The sequence below is a fragment of the Falco peregrinus genome, chromosome 1, assembly GCF_023634155.1.
Source record: "Falco peregrinus isolate bFalPer1 chromosome 1, bFalPer1.pri, whole genome shotgun sequence".
Classification (NCBI taxonomy): Eukaryota; Metazoa; Chordata; class Aves; order Falconiformes; family Falconidae; genus Falco; species Falco peregrinus.
The window spans coordinates 70593328-70615550 of record NC_073721.1 but is presented as its reverse complement, the minus strand read 5'-3'; the positions used below and the strand labels follow the sequence as shown (position 1 = coordinate 70615550).

At 40.0% G+C, this 22223-nt stretch overlaps 1 long non-coding RNA gene across 1 annotated transcript; it reads left to right on the top strand.

The window, feature by feature from the left end:
* The first annotated feature begins 1464 nt into the window (after positions 1–1464).
* LOC114013073 (uncharacterized) lies at positions 1465–21928 on the top strand. The gene is made up of 3 exons (XR_008747381.1): positions 1465–3335; positions 12327–12538; positions 21077–21928. It is a non-coding gene; the product is annotated as an uncharacterized LOC114013073 (long non-coding RNA).
* Positions 21929–22223: the final 295 nt, after the last annotated feature.

Sequence of the window (22223 nt, the reverse complement as noted above, 5' to 3'; positions counted from 1 at the left end):
AAAAAGTATTGATATGAATAATAGAAGCTTTTTGTTTGTGCAGTAGAAACAATAAGAATTTATATTAAATCAGGTAACTGGCAATAAGCATGATTTTTACCATCACTAGAAGAATAATTGGTGGAATCAGTAAGAGTAGTTTGTTACCATTGTCATTTGTCTAGGTGCTACCAAAAAAGACAGTTGACTAGAAATAAAATACAGCAAATACTTTTAAAAGAAAAGAGCAAATCACTGTGCAGTTGCTTCTTTATCATTCACAGCATGGGATGCATATTAGTCATCATAAACGCTGTGCTGGGGGAGTAGACGCTTTAAAAGCTTTCTTCCTCTTCTGGAAACATCTTGGATGAAGAGTGTAGAAGGAAATCCCTAAAGAAGAATAAACTACCATGTTCATAAGACGATCCTATTGACTGACTAATTGGAAGGATACTGAAAGATTCCTAGGGGAAGTGATCTAGAGCTCTATGACTTTTACAGTCAATACTTAGAGCAAATTTATTTTTTTTATAATGACAGAGAAATCCATGTAAATTGAAAATACTCTATATCAGACTTTCTAATCTGACCATATATTCAAAACCAACCAGTGACATTGAAGAAAATAATAAAGTATGTGGTAGAGAAAAAAATTCCTGTACTAATAGTGTGTCTGTAAGTTCAAAGCTGCTTTACTACTTAAATTTGTGAGAGTTTATTTCAGTAGGAAAAGAATAAAATATTGTATTTGACAAACAAAACTAGTGCCTTAGAAGAAAGAAAATGAATGCCCCGTTTCTCCAATGGCCTGTCCAAAGGGTTGGTCTCTCCTCTGCATTTCATTTCTGTGCCACCTTCTATTACAACAGAAGCCCTGCAAATGCAATCAGGGCAATGTCACTAAGGAAGAGTCCACAAGCAGAAGCTGAGGGGGTTTCTCTCCTTAAAAACAGAAAACACAGGAAAACCCGTGAGCCTTTCAGAGAAGGGATAGGGAACAAGCAGAGAAGCAGGTCAGTGAACCCAGCATTTTACTTTTCTGGAGGATTCCTGCACCAACCATTACCTACCTTTCATTTAATTTCTGATCTCTTGCTTCTTGTCTCTTCTCTCTGTCATTCCATCATAACAGGAAGAAATGGTGCTTGAATATTAGCCAGGTTTCTTGGAGCCCTCTACCTTCTAGGGTCCTAACCCATCGGATTCCTCCAGGTAGGTCCTCAAAGAGGCCAAAGTTAGCCCTCCTGAACTCCAGGGTTGCAATCCTGCTCACTGCCCTGCTTCCTCCACGTGGGATCCTGAACTCCACCATCTCGTGGGCACTGCAGCCAAGGCTGCCCCCTTCACATCCCCATCCAGTCCTTCTTCATCTGTGAGTACAAGGTCCAGGAGCACACCTCACCTTGTCGGCTCCTCCACCACCTGTGTCAAAAAGTGTCAGTGCTGTGCAGGAACCTCCTGGACTGTGTGTGCCTGGCTCTGTTGTCTTCCCAGCAGATATCAGGGTGGTGGAAGTCCCCCACGAGAGCCAGGGCCTGTGATGGTGAGGCTACCCCCGGCTGTCTGTAGAAGGCCTCACCAACTTCCCTTCCTGGTCAGGTGGCCTGTGGTAAACACCCACAGCGGTGCCACCCATGTTGGCCTGACTCTTAGTCTTTACCCATAAACTCTTGACTTGTTCTTCATCCACCCCGAGGCAGAGCTCAATATGTTCCAGTTGCTCCTTCACATAAAGAGCAACGCCACCACGTCTCCTTGCTGGCCTGTCTTTCCTGAAAACTACACAGCCATCCCTGACAGCGTTCCAGTCATGCAAGCTATCCCACCATGTCTCTGCAACTGCAGCGAGATCACGGCCCTGCGACTGACACAGATCTCTGATTCTCCCTGTTTAGGCCCCATGCTGCGTGGATTCCATATTTTTCTTAATTCCAAAGCCATCTTTGCAAGACAAATTACAAGTTTGTTTTCAGCATCTTTACAGTGAAATTATCTTACAAACATATTCTGAACTCAGAAGACTGAAAAGTAAAATTCAGTTTATAAATTCAGTATGCTGTACTTGTCTGCTTGTAAATAAGTATAAAAGAATATTCAATTCAGCAATACATTAGACATACCACATATCCTTTGTACTCTTCCCAAGGAGGATATATACCATATGAAAGATTTATATGGATTAGTTTCACATAATATCATGATTTTCTTGGTGGTGTGGTTTTTTGATAGCTTGTGTATTAACATCAGCATAGCCTAGAAGTTTGTTTTCATCTGGAGCTCTGCTGCAGCTGTGCCTATCATATAAACAAGGAGTTAGCATGGCTCTCTTCAAACACAATACACTTTTCTGAAGGTCTTTCTAGCTCTGCCTGTGACTGAATAGCATTCTGCTATAAGTTCCTGTGTTATTTCATTTCTTCCTAACATTTCATTCCCTTTGTCAGTTCTTTCTGGCAAATATAAATGATTTGCGTGGTGAGGAACAAGAAGGGAAAAGCAGAATAAGCTGTCCTTTCCCAGCGCCAGGCCTGCTCACTTCCTACTTCCCAGCTTATACCCAGAAAACTAAAGCATGGTTTGAACTGCTGTCAGCAGGCACATGGCAAGAGACAGACAAGTCTGACCTAAAGTTTGTCCTCAGACTCCTTTTTTACAGTGACAGTGTGCTGTGTTTTTAGCAGCATTTTTTTCACAGTTCAACTGTTCTGCCAAACTAAGATTGTGGATTTTGTTTGCGAGTCCACCGATAATCTTCATTGCATAGGTGCCAAGGTGTGCTGGAGTGCACCCGGGGCTCCCTTTCTAGGGCAGCCTGTGCTTGGTAGAGGTGCTGCATGGCACACACTGTTGCATCCCAGTGCTTCCCACAAACAGGGCAACGTAACAGTGGGTGCAGCTCACTTGCAAGTCTTCCAGGTCTTGATAGCTCCTTAAATCCCACCATGTCCTCACACTTTGCATACATTCACCATCCCCAGGTACACGTTGTAAAAAGCCATTTGATCCCACCTATTCGGCACAGCAGCAATACACAAAGGAGCAACCTGAGCTCAGAAGAGACTCAGACACTTCTTGGTACAAACAGAGATGAGGATTCATCTCTGCTCTGGCAAGGAGGATGCCTGACAGGAGCATGACAGAGCTGCCCTAGGCTGGCTGTTCACAAAGCAGGGAAGAGTTACACTTGGAGTTCAAACAAGTATCCACATCTGCAACACCAACCGTTGCAGACAGACAGATCTCCAGAATCCAGGAGACCCATCTGCAGCTGCTTTCTTCTCATTTTCTCTTCATAAGGAGCTGAAACCAGGAGATGTGGACCAGCTAAACATCTGGAGAGGAGCTGAGCTGTGGTGAGTATGTTTAATGTTTTGGCAGTGGGGAGCAGGGGTTGTGTAGGTGATGGTAAACTGCTCTGCTTAGATTTGGGTCATCTGATAATGACGGGCAAGTTCTAGCCAGACAAAGGCAAAGGCAGGACATAGCACTCTTGAGGAGAAACGGAGCCTTTCACAAACAACTCACCCCTTCCCTATCCATCTGCTCTCCTTTTCTTGTGGACAAAGGGGAATTCTGGACTGCTTATGGATGGAGCCATACTCTGTGCTGGGGAGAGGCCAAGGTATGTGTAGCAGGTTGGCTGGAAGCTCCACCTGGTAGCAGGCTGTGCCATGACTGGGTTACTGCTATGCTTGACTGCAGCGCTGGAAGGCATTTCTTTCCCAAGGGACACAGACCTTCCCAGATATCTGCAGGTGACTTGCACACACAATCCTTGTTCCCCATTCTATACCATCCTGGAAGAGCTGCCATGGCAGCATATTCAAGTAGTTGCATGCAACTGCTGAATGCAAACACACCATTCAGATTGGTAAACAATTACCTGGCAGGACTTTGTTCTGATTACATGGCATGATCTGGTTGTCATCAGGCTCTCCCAGCCCTAGCTAGACATCCTCTTGGGCACCTCCCTCTTCTTCTGGTCTTGGCTTGAGCCATGGGCTTGTCAAAGCACAACTTAGCATCCCCCCGCCCGGGGGTTTTCTACATACCCATGGTTCTGGTTGCATTCTGCTTGCTTCACCTCCTCGTTGCTAGCTCACTAGTAAAACAGAGTATGGCTCTGCACAATATCAAATAACTCTAGGAAGGAGAAAGGGGGTTCCTGGCAACCCACTGGGACATTAGGTCAAGTTGGAGACTGCTGCTTTCTTTCTGTGGAAGTGATCTCAGGTGCAGGGACAACAGCCAGGTTATGTGCCAGGCTTGATAAGGGCCATGTCCCACCCACTCACTTTCTGGCTCCCCATGCTGCCAGGTCCTTGGTGAAGCACTCCATTAGTACAGCTCACAAATGTGTATCCTTTGAGAATAAGGACATTTGGAAAGGGAGTGTTGTTGGTAACTCCCTATGTGGACCCTGACAAACTAGTTAGGGCTATACGATCCATAGCCCAAGGACTGCACCATCTGCAGGACAGGTAGGTGACTTGACATCACGAATATCTCTCTTTGCTGTCAGGAAGGGAGTGCCACCCTATGTGTGCTGAGAAAAGGCAGAATACCTGGACAAGAGAAGGTGAACTTGGTTAGTATAACTGGTCATGGCACCTGAGCCACTTAAAAGTGAGAAAACACAAAAGCGTCATTTGCAGGCATCCTGTATTGGCTTGTTAAGTGGGCTGTAGGTGTACATTTAAAATGGTAAGACGTGGAAGCAGGTTCCTCAATTTTTCTGCAGAGAGGAATGTTTACACTAGATTCACATTGTGCATACGTATGCTTCATCCTTGTCTAGGCACTGCAACAGCTAGCAAAAGCTTCTGGTCATGGCAGGTCTGGAGTGCTGTGTGGTTGGCACTAGCTTCTCTTGTCTGTGCCTGGCATTCTACAAATGTGAGACTGTTTTGGACTATACCTGAAGCCTGGTCTACAGACAAAGGCAGGCACGCTCTCCTGTGCATGGATACGGGTCAGGTGAGGCATGCTAGATCCCCCCTAGTTTGCCCAGCCATCTGATGGAGATGGAAGGTGGCCCTAAAGTGGGCTGGCTGCCCCTCAGTTTCAGGATGGAGCCTGAAGAACAGCAAAAAATGAGATCTTGATTTTTTAGAGCACCCTAGGGTGAACACAGGAGAGTCAGGGGAGTTTTGTGAACTTCGTATAACATAAAAGCTTCTGGTTGTAGACTGCAAAGACCCATGGGATGGTTCATGGTGCTTCTTCCAAAGCATGGGATGGACATCCTGATGGGCTTTGCCAAGGCCAGGGCACTGGGCTGGGTCTGGCAAATGGTGTATGCATCTGTGTGCTGTTAACAGAGGTAGAATGGGCACAGCCAGAGTAATCAGTTTAATTAAATGCTTTGTATCTATAATTTGCCTGATTTTAGAGCATATTAAATTGAAATTGAACTTTCAATATATTATTACAGGAACATATTCTGTTTCCTTTATGTCCCATTATAGCTGTTATTAATATGTTCAAAAGTATACATTACACTGCCACAATAATGAACAGAGCTAAATGAATATAAATATCTGCAGTAAAATACAATGAAGTCCTGCGGTGCAATGGTAATGTTAGTCATTTTTGCACGAACAAATTAAGGTAGAGTGTGAAATTCCTTAACTCTGCTATGAACCAAAGTCCCCAGTGGGCATGGAGCATCAAGTCTTTGCAGGACTAGTCTGTTGTAAATATTTATTGCTACTAATTTAATGCTTAGTCACAAAATGAACATTTTCATTCTTCTAGGTGATTTCCTATCTCCAGTGTGTTCTATTTTCACACTTTTCTGGAAATGAAAGCTTGAGAGTTGATTCTGACAGGGTCAGGTTTGGATGTAAAAATAACAGAGAAGCACTTGCTCTAGTCTCTTACAACAAGTGATTCAGCACTTGTGGCTGATTGCTGAGAATCCTTTGATGATGGATTTTATTGGCCAGACTCACTGATTTTTTAAGACCAGAGAACAGTATTATTTGGTCTCAGCTCCCTCATAGTATGGGCCATAAGTTTAACTGAATTAGAGCATATTTTAAAGAACAATAAAATCTTGTTTGCATAGAAGACTCCACATGCTTTGGTAAGCTACTCTAAAGATTAAACATTGTTATATTTAAATATCTGCACTTTGGTTTTCTTCCTAATTAGATCATTTTCATCCACTGTATCTCTTTCTTAAGCTGGGCAAATGGTGGAGTTTTTCTTTCAATAGATACAGGATAGTAATCCATCCTGAACCCCATGAATGTGCCAACAAGTCTGCATAAAATATGGGTGGAAGCTCATGTTAGGATAATATAGATTGGCTTTTTATTTTCAAAGAGACCAAAAATCGAAGAATATTTGTGGTTAAGTCATAATGCCTTTTCTATAAAGAAAATTAATTTATTTCTTCAACTGGTTAAATAAGCTCTTTTAAGCTTTCTTCTTTAAAAACGTATTTCAATTTCTTATTAGAAGCGCTACAGAAAAGGTTTAAACCTTCATTTAAAAAATGCCTTAATGAACAAATTGAAGCAATTCTGAAAGACATTTAGCAAATATTGAAACAAAATATTCTTATATCTTAAAACTTTCCTCTCCACATTCCTGTTGATCTTTCTTCCTTTTCAGATACATTTGCCAACTTGTACTGAAATTTGTAATTTTCTTGGTTCTTCTGAAATACTACTTCACATCAATGAATTGATTACTGAAATAAAAACTTAGTAACCTATAATCATTATTCTCTTGACTACTAGACTAAGGACTAGTCTTTTACTATCCAAATCTTTTCCAGCGCAAAATACGCAGAGAGCATAAACAAGTCCACTCTTACTCTGTTTCTGATGTACGCTGGAGAAGTAAAAAGTACAGAGTGAGACAGGCTTCGCAAACTTCTGCACAAGCTTGCAACTCTTTTCCAAACTCTTTCTGATTTAAAATGCAAATTCTGAAAGGTATGTAGATGTTCTAGTACTTTGGTCACCAAACATGAGTTCAGAAGTACTACAATATTGGTAAAATTAAAGAATCGTGTAGTTTGGAAGGGATCTCCAGACCCTGTGTGGAGCAATGGCCTGCTCAAAGCAGGGCCAGCTAGAGCGGATAACTGAGGGTAACCCCCTGCCTGTACAAAGATCACCTTAATCCATTGCCATGGAACTTGTATTCAGGTGTTATCTGCCATGAACCTTGCTCCTTTTTGAGTCACCTCTTGACAGGTAAGCAAATGCCAACTGAAAAAAAGAATGATTTAGGTCTGTTGACCTTTTGGATGCAATCTCCACATCTTCCTAGCAGATCCTCAGTGCATGTTAAAATGACATCAGGTAACTCCAATGCATTTCTAAGCATGCTGTTCAGGGTACCTTTGGCATGAAGGAACCCTGAGATGCCCCAGAGGCCACTTTGTGTCTCTCCTTGCTGTCCCTGCCACAGGGGCTTGTCAAGATTAGTTTGGGATGGAAGAGTAAACCAGGAGTGTCATTCACTCCACAGTCAGTGGTTGGTTGCAAGAGCTGTAGTTTTTTCTGGTTTTATGCAAGAATTCTAGTTTGTGTTGGGGCTTGCTTTGACCTCAGGTAGCTTCTGGAAGAAGGGGAAGCCATTGGCTGCTGCCATCCAGGGGGTGCCTGGAACAAGGCCAGAGAGCCTCCTTAGCATAGTCGTTTGTACACCTTTAGATCCCCTTTAATCCAGGCTTTAGTAGACCAAAGAATTCAACCTGACAAATAACTGCTGTGACGGTAGGTCATGGACAGAGCCCTGCTGTCAGGCTGTGGGGGCTGCAAGAAAAAATTGTTTGAACTTAAAAATACACAGTTGCCTGCATCCCTGGTGAAGTGCTCTCAAAAGCAGCAATTGAGCATGTTGTACTGCTGAGAGGTTTAAAGAGTTCCTGGGTGAAAACTGTAAGTAGGAGCAAAAAAGGTCACTTTTCTACATCATGGCTGAAAAGTTATCATGTGAAGGGAATATGCACAATCTTCTAGGAATCTGGAGACAGTAAAAAATATTTCTTACTATTCACTTTGCTGATTACCAGGAGGAGACAGTAATTTGCTAGGCTAACCATTATTTTTTTTTGACATATAAAAGGACGTTGTCCTACTTTGAGTTCAAATAAGATTTTAGTTAAGTGTTTTGCTCTTTTCTGTTAGTGTACTTCTATGCTGCTGTCTTCGGCAGGTTATGCTTGAGCCAGGTTTTTTTATTTCTTTTTTGAGACATTCACTATTTCTATTTTTGAAAATAAAGTTGTGAAAACTATGTCAATGTCAAATACTGGGTAAAAACTGCTAGAGGTGATGGGATCAGAATGTGGTTTTACAGGCTTGTGTAATTTTTGAAAGTGATTAGAAAACAAGAATAGAAATTCCTTTCATGATCTGTTAATTCTTTAAAAAAGTAGGCTTTCTTTGTTCAGCATAGGGCCTTGAAAGTCTTAAGCAATCCCATTAAAAAACTGATTTTATTAGCATTTTAGAAGACATACTTGTGGGAAAAAGTCTTAAAAATTTGTTTGGAGAACTTTGGAACATAGCTTCACTTTACTCATGCACAGTATTGTCTGATCTTTTAACATGAAAAGAGAATTTAGCCAAAATTGGCTAAATGTTATAATAGCAATGGTCTCATGTGCTCAGTTGTAAGCTGATGGCACTGTTAAAATGTAGCATTAAGTCATTACTCATTACTCCCTTGTAATATATGGATCTATCCAGGAATGTGTTAATAGTCCTGGTCCTAAACCCTGGGTTTGACAGTCAGAGGCTTTTGGTCTATGTTATGACCAGTGAAACTTCTGTTTTCATTTTTGGGAAAATGAGAGTTTAATTTACAGCAGAAGCAGGTTCCTTCACATTACATCACTTTGTGCTGACTTTCTCTGGTACCACTTCTGTGCTTTCTGCTGACTCTGCCAACATAGGAAAGGACAAGAGCAGCAAGCAGCCACAGGACCCTCAATGTATGTGAAGGGACCGAGGAAATCTTTAGGGTTGAGTAGTTCTTCAGGATTATATTCCTGTTACCTGGTCCATCAATTTCTTTTTAAAAGGTTCCATATAAAAAAAAAAACAACTTACCATTTTCAAAGCATATTGAAAGTGACATCAACTCAAAAATCTCTAGTTGTGAGGAGAAGCAAGAGATTTTGAACAGCTGAATTTTAAAATTTTAAAATCCCCGTGTTTACAATTTCAGCAGTAGGAAATATTCCTATAAATGAATGCTTTGCTCTGAGTGATTTTCAATGTTACTTGTGCCGCATTATCAGAATGGCTTTCTCATCAGAATTATGCACCGTTTTGAGTGCTGGGGAAGCGCTAGTGAGTTTTTGCAGCACTTCCCAGGCAGACTGCATCTAGACCTGTGTTTGCCCCTTTTAATACCAAGTCTGGACCTAATTCTTCAGCCTCAGGAAGTGGAGCACCTTAATTAGAAAACAGGGAAGAGAGTTGAAGAGGAGTTAAAGAGTTTATGTTTCAAAGAAATAAACTGAAAATTGAGTATCCATATCAAGGTAGCACTGTATCCGTAGTGAGAACAGTTCAGGAATCTGAATGAGAGGAAATGGAATGAAAATGCTCAATTAGATTATAGCATAAAAATAAACAGATAGTCTGAACCAAATAAAAATACTGACATTTATATTAAAACTGTAAAAGGCTACAAAAATAGTATATGCATTATTGAAATGCCCTAAGATCGTCATGCTTCAAAACCCCACAGATTTACATACTTCTGGAAAATTTATTTAAAATGCACTTTTAAAAGAATAAAGAAGATGACTAAGGTATTTTTGAACCAAGGAGAAATCTTACCTGACACAGGAAAGCACACAGCGTTCATTTGACAGATTACATTTATTTAAATGATAGATAAACTAGAATATTACTGACTTAACTTTTCAAGTTACTGTTGAATCTTGTAACTTTGGAAATGAAAACAATTGGTAGTGATTTTCTTATTGATTTACTCAGAATTATGAATGTTATATTAAGCACATGATTTTTCTAAGATTTATGAAAACTGCAGTAGAGCAATTTGTTCTCAGAGTGTTCTCACCAACTATAAGAGCAAATGAAAGGGAATATAGTAACCACTCAGTGAAGAAAAAAAAAAAATCCCAAACCAAAAAGAAAGCTAAACGATGGTAAACCTATATGTAAAGGAATCAATTTTCCTATTATCTCACAAACACATGCATTTATAAATTTATAGAATCATAGGATAGTTTGGGTTGGAAAGCACCTTTAAAGGTCAGCTAGTTAAACTCCCCCTACAATGAGCAGGGACAACTTCCACTAGATCAGGTTGCTCAGAGCCGCCGTCCAACCCGACCTTGAGTGTTTCCATCCACCACCTCTGGGCAACCTGTTCCAGTGTTTCAACACCCTCATCATAAAAAATTTCTTCCTTCTATCTAGTCTGAATCTACTCTCTTTTAGTTTAAAAGCATTACCCCTTGTCCTGTCACAACAGGCTCTGCTGAAAAGTCTGTCCTCCATTTTTTTGCAAATTATTTGCAAATTTTTGCCAATTATTTTAAAGCACCTTTATTACTAGCTTTTCTTTGTTCAGATTGTCCAGTGAGGATTGGTAAAGAAATTCACAACACAAGCTATAGTTTACAGCTAACAAAACGAAATTAATCAGATAAGGTAGGCATCTTCCTTTTAGAGAATGGAACCTCAAAACATAACTTTTTGTATTTGAGGGGGTCTCCATCCATTGTTTACTATAGACTTAATCTATGAATGGAAACTATAATAATTCTGCTATATATGGCATATCTTAGTAAAGCCACTTTATCTGCCTATCTAGTCATTAAGTGCCTACCTGGAATTTAAGTGGATACCAGAAACATAAAAACATGTAAAAATAATGATGGATGTTATTTCTTCTAATGTCATTTTCTCTTATTCATTACATGGGGAGACACGGTGACCCTGTAATCACTGAAATACATGCTTAACTTTGCAAATTTCACATGTCAAGCTTAGCTCAAAAGAATTACCAGCATGTAGAAAGTTAACACATACAGGGATGTTCAGACCTATTATCTTAAAAAAAAAGTAATGGTAGCAAGAGTACTACTCTGCATTTTTCTGATGGTTTCTAGGGGTTTTACAGATATGAAATTAATGAAGCCTAACAATAATCTGAGAGATGACATTGCAATTTGTTTGCGGACCTGAGCTGAAAATCTGAGCTGTAAAAATTAAGAATTAGTTACAGTAAAAGGCAAAAGCACCTAGAAATTATGTGCTTGTAAGTTTAAGGCCCCTGGTGCTAAGAATGGGATCCAAAACCAGACTGGATGCTCAGGCTCCCCTTAGCAATTCGTGCAGAATAGCTATGCAAAGCACCATTTGGTGAATGGAGAGTGATGCCCAAAGGAAGTCAGGGAAGCCACCTTAGAGGTTATGCAATTAAACCCCTTAGGTCAAAGAGCTGAGCATGGTGGAAAGTCATCTACGGAAACAGAGATGTATCTGTCCAATATCGTCTTTGCCTTTTCTCTTCAGATGGGGAGTATTCAACCTTCTATCTTTTATTTCTGTGAAAGATCCAAACTATAGACAAAAGGCAAGTGTTGCCATTGGAGTTTTCTATTGGAGCTGTGTCACCAGGCGGAAAGGAAGGAAACACATGACTACTAAGAGTGTAAAGAAGAGCCTGACACCATGGTTAGGACACCAGCTGTAAGGGAGGATGCTGAAACAGTGGTCTTCCTATCCATCCTACATTAGACAATTGCTCAAGAAAAGTAAAAGAACCAAAATAATTTACAGCACTGGAACCAGAGCCCAGGGTTCCTTACTCCTAGGGGAATGCCCTGCACAATACAACACAGAGTGATCTGACTGGAGGTTGGTAGGGCTTTTCTGAATATGTTTGTGTCCTGTTTTGTGTATCTATCAGCATTTTTTAGATTTGGCCCTAAGCAATTTGTTGACTCCACATAGCAATTTAATGGCAAAACTAGTACATGCTTCCGTACTGTGACCAACAATTTTAACTCCTGCAGAGCAGTCTTGAAATAAATTTTAAAAGCCTGACACAGATGTCAGCAATTCATGTGACATATAAAGGTGTGGCAAATGCCAGAGAATCTGGTTACCTCTCCTGAGTGAGACAGGGTTTTTTGACAGCTGAGACAAGAATTGATTTTTTTTATTCTTTGGCCACAATGGGTAGCATCTCCCAGTGTAAGGTGGGGAAACCAGGTAAGTATCTGGGCAAGAGTTCTTCCTATATCTGTATTATTGATGTAGGTTTGGCTCAGCTCTGCTGAGGATTATTTGCCACTCACTGCTTGCATCTTATTATATTAATGAATCGTATAGATGCATGACGGGAGAAATTTGGATCTTAGTGGAATTACTGGCAAACATCCCACTGACTAAACAGGAGACTTAGTTGAACCCGGTGAAGACTAAGGACATGGATGGATGGATTCCTGTGGGGTGTTTCTCAGCAAAAATGACCTGCTCCGCAGCCGGCAAGCCTCTAAAACAAGGAAACCATTAGCTATCCATCAACTCTTTAAGTACTCCAGGTAATGCATTTAACTGGAAATAGAAATGAACTGTTACTTTTAGTTTTCAGACAAAGCTAAAATAACACTTTCAGAAAAGTGAAAATACATGTTCTTTTTTAAAGCAAAGAGCAAAATCAACTAGTCAGTTTTCCAAATGCAATCTGTGTGATTAATGTGTCTCAAAATACAGACGTTTCTATAAAATATTAATTACTTCACTTCTGGACTGTATTAAATTACATTTAGCAGTTTTGAAATTCCTTCCATATATTTTCATGAGTAAATAATATTTATTAAATTTTTGATCATGAAACGACTTCCTGTGTAATTTTACTCTTTTTGTTAAAAAATCTGACTTGATTGCCAGGCACAAAAGAAGTCCAAGGAGCTTCCTAGAAGCAGAGATGACATTTGTGAACAGGAATCTGAGGAATGTACTTATTTTTGCTTATAGCTATAGTGTCCAATATTTCAGACACACGAATGTTGAAGAGTTACTGATTTAAAAAAAAACAATTTTGCTTTTTTAACGTGATAGCATCATTGTAGCTTCTCTAATTTAAATGATTTACATAGACAAATCTATATGGAACTTGTGAATACAGCTCAAATGCTTGATTTACCTCAGAATACCCAAAATGACTGAAATGTGTTTAATTTTCTGTTTTACTAAAAAGAAAAATTCCCCTAATTGCAAAACTAATTTGGTGCCATATTAGTTGTTTGATGTAATAAGGTTTATAGTTCATAAATACATCTGTCACTTAACAAGATTATTTTCTGTTTTCCTTTCAGTCTTGTTAAGATGAAACTTTGTAAAGAAGGATTAGATTATAAGATAACAAAATGGTATAATGATAGCTACTGTTTAACAAACACCATATTTTCTCTTATTCATGCGCTCAAAGATAGAGAGGAGTGCCACACCTCTTCCATGTGCACAACAGACTCACTGTCAGAAGAGGAAGGAGTTGGCAGGCTCATGAATAACGCTAAAGGAGGAGAGCAGCTGTTTAGTAACAAAACCTTCCTAGCAGAGCCTTTCAGCCAGTTGCTGTACCATTTGACGTGGTACTCGTGAGAGCATGTGCACATGCGTATGTAGCTGGAAAGGCAGGAATGTAGAAAAAAAGACCACAGTGAAGCACTGAGTGTCATATTAACTAGGTAAACATGTCGGTTTTGCAAGAGGAAAATATTTTAAGGTTTTAAATACGAAAGAACCACCTGAAAGGAACCTTTCCTCTGGGTCTTTTTAAACTTACTTTTGTCAGCACAGCATAAATACACGAGGTACTCTGCCACTACTTGTTTCTGCAACACCCCGTCAGGTAGGTCATGGCTTTTGGACAGTCAATGGAAATGTTGCCATTCATACCAACCACATCAAAATTTTACCTTATGACTTTTCTCAGTTTTTCTCAGCTTTACCTATATATCTGTATATCTATATCTATAGATCGATATATATAAAGGATCATGCACTGGAAAAGACAGTATAGAAATTACTGAGGAAGAAAAAATGACAACTAAGAAAATCACCAAGGAAAAAAAAGCACCTGAAAAAAATGGTAAAGAATGACTTTCAGGCACCACACGACATAAATGTCTATGTTGCTTTTTACTGGGACAGTTCCCATAAGCATATATGCACGTAAGTTGCTCGTACTCAGTAGAATAGCTGTCTTGACTGCAGTCTGTGAAGTCTATATATAGAGAATGGGAAGAATAGGCCTGTTATCCTGAATTCATACCACTGGGCAAAAGGAGGGAACTGCATATCTGTTCAAGGCAATTAGCATCTATTATGAAAACATGGCTGCTCTGCATTCTTCACACAGGCTAAAAAGCCACATACACTTCTGGTGAAAAAACAGAACACATGCAGGAACAATAGGTTTCTAGAGGATATATTCCATAGCAGTATTTGTTTGCTTTTGTCCAGGACTCTAAAACAAATTCTTCACACCAAGGATTTAAAAATCCCAAGGTTTTGCTTTTTTTTCTTACAAATTTGGGCTGTTATACTTCACTGCAGAAATTACCTTAAAAAAGAGAGGTGTACAACATAATGTCAAAAACACCATTACATTAATAAATGTAGATTTGCATTTAAATGTGTTCATATGAATCCATTAACTCTTTTTACAATGAAAACAAAAGATCTTTTTCCCGTTTATTGTCGGTATATAATAACTTGGGCTTCTATTTGGCAACACCTTTTAAGACATGTTTGCTCAACTGACTATTTTCATGCAGAAGTGTTTTAACATGTGACTTAGATGTGAAGTATTTGGCATAGGCATATAGAAGCCATTTCTGAGTTACAGCTCAGAATCCAAGTTTTGGGAGTAAGTGTTCTTAATGTTTTGTTAACTTACGATGCTCTCATACAGCCTGAATTCTCCTAATGTAGTCTCATCTGACTACATACTAGATTCATACTATTGGGCAAAAGTACGGAACTGTGCATCTACTGAAGGCAGTTAGCACCTATTGGGAAAATAATGGCCGTTCTGTGTTCTTCACACTGAAAAAAAGAGCCACATTCACTTTTGGTGAAAAAAACCCAGAACTTATATGCACAAACAGTAGATTTCCAAATGAGGCATTTCATAGCTGTATTTGTTTGCCTTTGCCCAGGATTCTGATACGTATACAAAACAAAAGCCTACTCAGCCTCTCCAACCTTTAGTGCAAGATCCACCAATCCTTTCCAGCATAATTCTTTCCTAGCTCTCCCTTTACGTCTGGGGAGGGAGAACACAAGGAGGTACAGCCCTACAATTGTAATTTGGCTTGAAAATATTGCAGCCTACAGTCAATTTCTCGGTAGTTGATGAACTTTCTTTATTTCTATTAGATTTCCTATTCAAGATAATTTCTAAATAGTAAAATATCTTTACAAGGACAGTTTCAATAGTAGAAGTCAATATAATCAATGGTGTGATCACTTTCTAATTGTAATCTGTTGGTAAAATGAACATCCCCCTGCTCCTTCACATAGAATTTGTTGCCTTTAATCTCCTCAGATGTTTGTACTTTGGAGGAAACTGCTCTTCTTGTGATATTAAAAAACTGCAGTCTCTGACAACTTTTTATTAGAGAAGGAAAGGTGCTTGCCATTATAAGGAAGACTGCTTTGAAACACAATGCTTAGTACTGTTTCTTTGGAAACTTAATATTTTAGCGTATTTTTCTTGTAACATCTAAACTGTTAGTATTCGATACTACAACAACTTGGCTATTGAAATCACCTTGCTATGTTTGGAATTTGACCAGTAATATTGTAGTTAAATGAAGTGATGTATTATTCATGCTTAGTTAGGTCAGCTGAACACATTTCAGCCTTACCGTGTTTGCAATCATCTTGACTAATGTCATAATATTTTCCATCACCTCTCCCAAGGCACATTTAGCACCTTTTTTTCCCCCCTTTCAGAAAAAGAAATTCTCAATTGTAGCTGTTAAAGCAAACAGGCAACTGAAATCCACCCATTTCCTAAAGCTCTGTTATCCCTGAGGCATCTGAAACAAGAACATATTGATACTAATTAGCAGAAAGCAATCAAGAAAACCTTCTTACTCCCAACTCTCTCTGCTCCCCTTACTCCTACAACCAACGTGCCTCTAAACAGAAAAGCCTGAGCTGTCTTGAAAGCACACAGGGAGACATGATGATAGCAAAAGCAAGCCTCCTTTATGGCCTTGACCCCTGTAGTCTTTTCTGGTATCTTTTCCTTGCAGCCCTCTTCTTGTTCACCTATGATAACTGTAATCTCTTCTCGGCAGCCCCCAGTACTTCACTCACTGATTTCAACAAGCAAGCAAGCAACAGAAGAGGTGTTGTTCATAAAAAATCTATCCTCCTCTCCCTTAATCAGATTGACGCCTGCACTGAAATGAGGTGTCATCAGTAGGAACTGGTATTCAAACCTGCGTAGGTTACAGCAGTAGCCTCTGTCGGCTGGAGAGGATGCTGCGGGTATGCCTATGCCTGTTGGAAGCCTCCAGCAACGGGTGCAGGATGCTGTGGGTGCACCAGTGCTCTGATGAAGCCAAGGCTTCTGTGAAGCTGGGCTACAGCAGCCAGGGGTTTGGAGCAGGAGGTAAAACTGACTCATTATAAGTGATAATGAGCCAACAATACCAAACTGAAACAACTGGCTGTTTCCTTCTCTATATTAGGTTCGGCAATAGCTCTCTCCTCAGTGTTTAGGTTTCATTAATATAAAAAAGTGCTAAACTTATTCTGAAAGGGGTTTTTTCTTTTCTTTTTTTTTTTTTTTTCTAAACTAAAATATGCAAGGTATCTGGCTAATTTTCTTTTCCAGTTAATTTTTAGAAGTAGAACTGATTCCGTGTCTTTGCACACTGTCTCTTTCCCATGCCCTGTTCAGTCTTTCTGCACTCCTCCGACATTTTCCAGTCTCCAGGAGTCATGGGCTCCACATTGGCAGATGGAACGTAGCACGGCTTAGGAAAAGGCAGGCAGGGAGTCAATGGCACAAAAAGCTGATTTTGTGAACCTGGTAGCTGTCATTTCTGTATTGGAGTGTGATATGGATGTTTTGATCCAACTTAATTCATGAGACAACCTCCTTTGTATGGCAGATTTCAGTTTACTACTCTCGCATGAACAGAATTTTCTGTGCATTGCTAAGGAGTACAGGGGGATAGGAAAAAGTGCTTTCTTGTACAACATGCTCTGCCCAAAGTGCGCTTCAAAACTGCTTTTTTTTACCCCTATGACATGTTTCCAGTATGGAAAAAAGTATGGTTATTGTATTGGGTTTGCGTGGCAAGGTTTCGGTAGCAGGGGCTATGGGGTGGCTTGTGTGAGGAGCTGCTGGCAGCTTCCCCCATGGCAATGGAGCCGATGCCAGCCGGCTCCAAGACGGATCCGCCGCTGGCCAAGGCCGAGCCCGTTAGCGACGGTGGCAGCGCCTGGGGGTAACGTATTTCAGAAGGGGGGAAAAACCTGCGCAATAAATCGCAGCTGGAGAGAGGGGTGAGACTGTGTGAGAGCAGCAGCCCTGGCGGCACCCAGGGCAGGAGGAGGCCGGGGGGCTCCAGGCGCCGGAGCAGAGACCCCCCGGCAGCCCGAGGTGCAGCCCCCGGTGCGGCAGGCTGTGCCCCCAGCCCACGGAGCCCCCGGGGGAGCAGACACCCCCCCGCAACCCAGGGAGGGCCCCACGCCGGGGCAGGGGGTGCCCGAGGGAGGCTGTGACCCCTTGGAGGAGGTAGAGAAATTGGAAGTGAAGATGAACCTGGGAAGAAGGGAGGAGGCGTAAAGGTGTTTTTAAGTTTTGGGTTTATTTCCCATTATCCCACTATGATTTGTATGCTAATAATTGAAACTAATTTCCCCAAGCTGAGTCTGTTTTGTCTGTGATGGTACTTACTGAGTGATCTCCCTGTCCTTATCATTCACCCATGAACCTTTTGTTAGGTTTTCTCTCTGGTTTGTCTGGTTGAGGAGGGGAGCAATAGAGCAGCTTTGGTGGGCAACTGGTGTCCAGCCAGAGTCAACCCACCACCATGCTGGTCCACAGGAGTGATAAGGATGACAAGAAAGTGATGTGTCAGCATCTGTAAGAAGAAGGCAAAAAAAAATTGTTTAGTGGAGATACTGACCATACTCAGTTCCTTTTCCTATGGTTTGCCTACATGCTGCCCACTATTAGGCAATATAATCTAAAATAATGGATTTTTTGGGAAGAAAAAAATAAATAAACAAAAACCAACAAAACCCCCTTTGGATGCCTGGTTTTCTTACAGATGTGGACAGAACGATGGTTCTGTCATTCATACTTAACCAAACAATAGTGAAGCCACAGAATAAGAAAAAAGTACATAATTTTGTGTATATATATAAATATTCTTGACACAGAAATCATTACATGTAAAATAATAAGCAAAATTATGATTCTGGTAAACACTGTTGCATATAGCTAACTTGTAAATGAGTGCATTGACATATTCAAATATTTACTTACATTTCAGTTTTCAATAGATAAAATAGCATTCTGCTGCACAAAAGGTCAATAAAAATTTAAGGGAAGAAAAATTTCCATAATTTATTTCCAAAATAATTGACTTCTAGAAACGCAAATGGTGATCTATGGATAATTGATTGTTTATTAATAGCTTTTTGTATTTATGTTAGGTATCCTCAAGACAGAATATTGCAACAAAAAAATGCTTGATCTTGCATAAGCCAGGTTCAGTGCAATCACTGATCATGCTCCTGACATTCCTTTTGAAATGGTAGATCATCCAAATGAGTAAAAAACAGTGAGCAATGCGGTATTAAATTTAAAAATGGATAAAAGATTTGTTTAAAACCCCCACAACCCTGAAATCTGGACCCCCAAACAAGAACCAGGTTGGAGATAAGAGAAAGGTGAAGAAAGGGGAATATTCTACCTTCTATTTGTTGTGTCAGATGTGCTGATGCTCAGGAAACCAGTAATATTGGTGAGCTTTCCCCTTAACACCATGGAATTATGCAGTGATGTGGGTCTCTTAGCAAGTGAATGCATTTATCTAAATGATCCTATTAGAAACCAAACAGGTTTTCCCTAATAATTTGAGATAATGGTGTAAGTATTTACGCTTCTATTTTGCCCTCTCTTCCTGTACACAAATGTTCTTACAGTGCAATGAATTAACATGAGCATAAATAGTAGAACAATTTCAAAGTGTGTGAAGACTTTCTCACAGAGAAGGTGCTGTGACATCGATTCTTAAATTTTATGCAAAACAGTGCCTTTTCCTTAAAGTGAGACAGACCTGGCAGTTTTGTTTAGTGAGAGATGTTGGGGAAGAGGTCTGAAAAGCAGCTTGTGGTAAAATAATATGGGCAGTTTTCATGTTCTAGAACCAAAACCAGCACATTTATTTTTGGTTCAGTACACTGGTACCAATGCTTGCTTTGTACTTCCGAGTGGTATAAAGAAAGCAACGATGGAAGAGCAAAGGCAGTTAAGAAAATGCTGTACCCATGGAAAGTGTGTGCATTACTGATCTGAAATCCCCCAGTTCCAGAGACGTGAGGAAAGTGAGGTGTGAACTTTTCTCTCCTTTGGCCTGGCTTAATGAAAGAGACAGAAAGAGGCTGGGAAGTGGTGGACCGCTGATGCTGATGCTGTTGTTTTCTATTCCTAGGCCCCCTTCCTAAAAGAAAGACAGGCAAACTATCCATTCTTTGTTTGCCTTGCATCGGCTTCTAGATATCAGGAAGGCGCTTACTTTATTTGTGTTTATCATCAGCCCTTGAAGCATGAGGGTATTGCTAAGGGGAAATCTGCTACAGAAAAAAGCTCAAATAACAATAGTCATTACAAATTACAAATGTTGCACATCATTAATGACTTTCGTCTGAGCTTCTCAAGTTTTACTAAAACATTTCTCTGAAATTTCTTTCTGTATAATTAACAAAAATTATTAATAGGATTTCATTATTTTATTTTTATGCCTGCCTTCTCTAAGTTATAATGCTCCCTGTATTCTCCTCAGTTGTGGAAAAGATTTTTTGAAAGATTTCTTATGAAAAATACAAATATTTCTGAACTATTTTAATTACATTTTATGTTAAAAATAGTTTGATCGAGTTGTCATTTATTTTATTGCTTCACCAGTGACATGAAATCTTTAAGTAGCCATATAGCCCTAATTATTATAAGGGCATACAACTACCTGTATGTCTACTGTTTTCTCATGGATTTGAAACTTTCTCACCACTTCCCCTCTGAAACTTTATAAACCTTGTCTTCTTAAGATACCTCTGAAATGGGCTGCATGTATATCTCTACCCAATAGTTAACACTAAACTGTAAAGCTTATACATTTCATAGAGTCTAGGAAAAACACTGATTCATAAATATGCTTATAACCCTGCTTGCTGGTTTGTTGGCCATAACTCTTGCCTTTCTGTAGCTTTATCCAAAATCAAAGGGTTTAATAAGCTCTGCAAAATCATATCAAGCTGCCTACTCTAGCCTGCCAGATTTTTGCATGCTTCCTAGAAGGCAACAAGCAAATGCAGTTTCTGCACATCAGTTTCCTCTAATTGTTGTGATCTGAACTGAGGAAATCTATATGAAAATCAATTTCTGTCTTTACAGTCTTCCTCCATTATATTAATTTTTTTGGGGAATATTTAAGGTCAAGGAAGAAGAATTAGCTGATCGAATTCTGTCTGGAAACCTGTTCCTTTCTTTCACTGAGGACCGCTTTTGGAAATGATAGTGTGACTGCAGGGGACTAACATCACAGGAAGCTACTCATACCTGTTGCCTTTCATTTGCTCGCTGTGCATCCTTGTGAGGAGAGTACCTCCACCCTCCCAGTAACTAATGGTGTTGCCATCTGCTTCTGACTGAAGCACTCCTTGGCTGTTCTTGCATGCTTTATGTTTGAGCTTGCTGGGAAAGGCTTCCTGCTATTCCCAAGCTCACGTCCTGCTTCATTAAACGTTTTGGGGTTTGGATTTTTTTTACACCTATGTAAGCCTGCTTGCTTTGCTGAATTATTTTTTTTTTTTTTACTCAGATCAGGATCAAAGTAAGTGATACAATCAGTTCCTACCTGAGAGGTCTTCTACATGAAAGGTCTTCTACATGAAGGAACTTTATGAAAATTCATTAATATTAACTGCTTAAGGTAATTAATACCTAAGTGGAGTTTCTGAAGGACACAGATCGCACTCCTTTAAATTTCTATTTTATTAAGGTAAGAAATGTCAAAAGATTTTTTTTTTCATATGAATATAAGGTTTTGATTCTGGTAATGTGAAATGGGGCTTTAATACCGCAAGGTAAGTATTTTGAACAAAAAAAAAATAGAAGCAGCTAAAAATCAGGCAATTCAAATTAAAATTAAGTTCTGATTTTAGGCTTGTTAGTTTGCATTTCTTTTTTTTTTTAAAAAAAAAACAAACAACCCACCTACCACATAACCACAAACACTCTTGAGCAGATGCTGTGATTACAGTGTCAAATAATGTTACTTTTCTTCAATGTGGACCTACCTAAGATGAGTATTTCTAGAAATATTCTCCTGTAGGGCAACATCCACACGAGGCCATTTGCTCAAATTTAACATAAAAAAGTTTAGCTATTTAGAATTTTCTCAAAAATTCAAGCTTACAGGCACAGTAATGTGCCTGTAACATTTTATGACACAGTTTATGAATCTTTAGAAAGCATCTGAATTTTTAAGCCTTTTAATTTTCTAATTTTCAGATGTAAAATTTTAAGACGCACATGCAACGTGTAAAACTGCACAGAACGAACCATACTGTGATTAAACACTACGGTTACAAGTAAACCACTCAAAATTTGGACTGCGCCAGGAAGATGGTTGCTAAGTAAAATATTACTTTGTTCCTTTGTACGTACACATGAAAACCACCTTCGGTAATAAAAGCTGTGTAGAACATGCATTTCCGCGTACGCAGAAATAAGGCGTAGGTGCACTGTGCGCACAGGTGCCCTGTTCCCTGCAAGGGACAGAACGGATTAGCACCTGCTTACTCGTTCTTTCCCCGCGTCCAGTGCCTCACCCAGCACCCCCAGGGGAACCCAGCGCCCAAGGCGGCCGCACAGCCACCAGCGCCCCACAGGCCACACAGCCACCACAGGCCGCAGGCACAACCCGGGAGGCCTGCGGGACCGGCAGGAGGATTCCAACCTCCCGC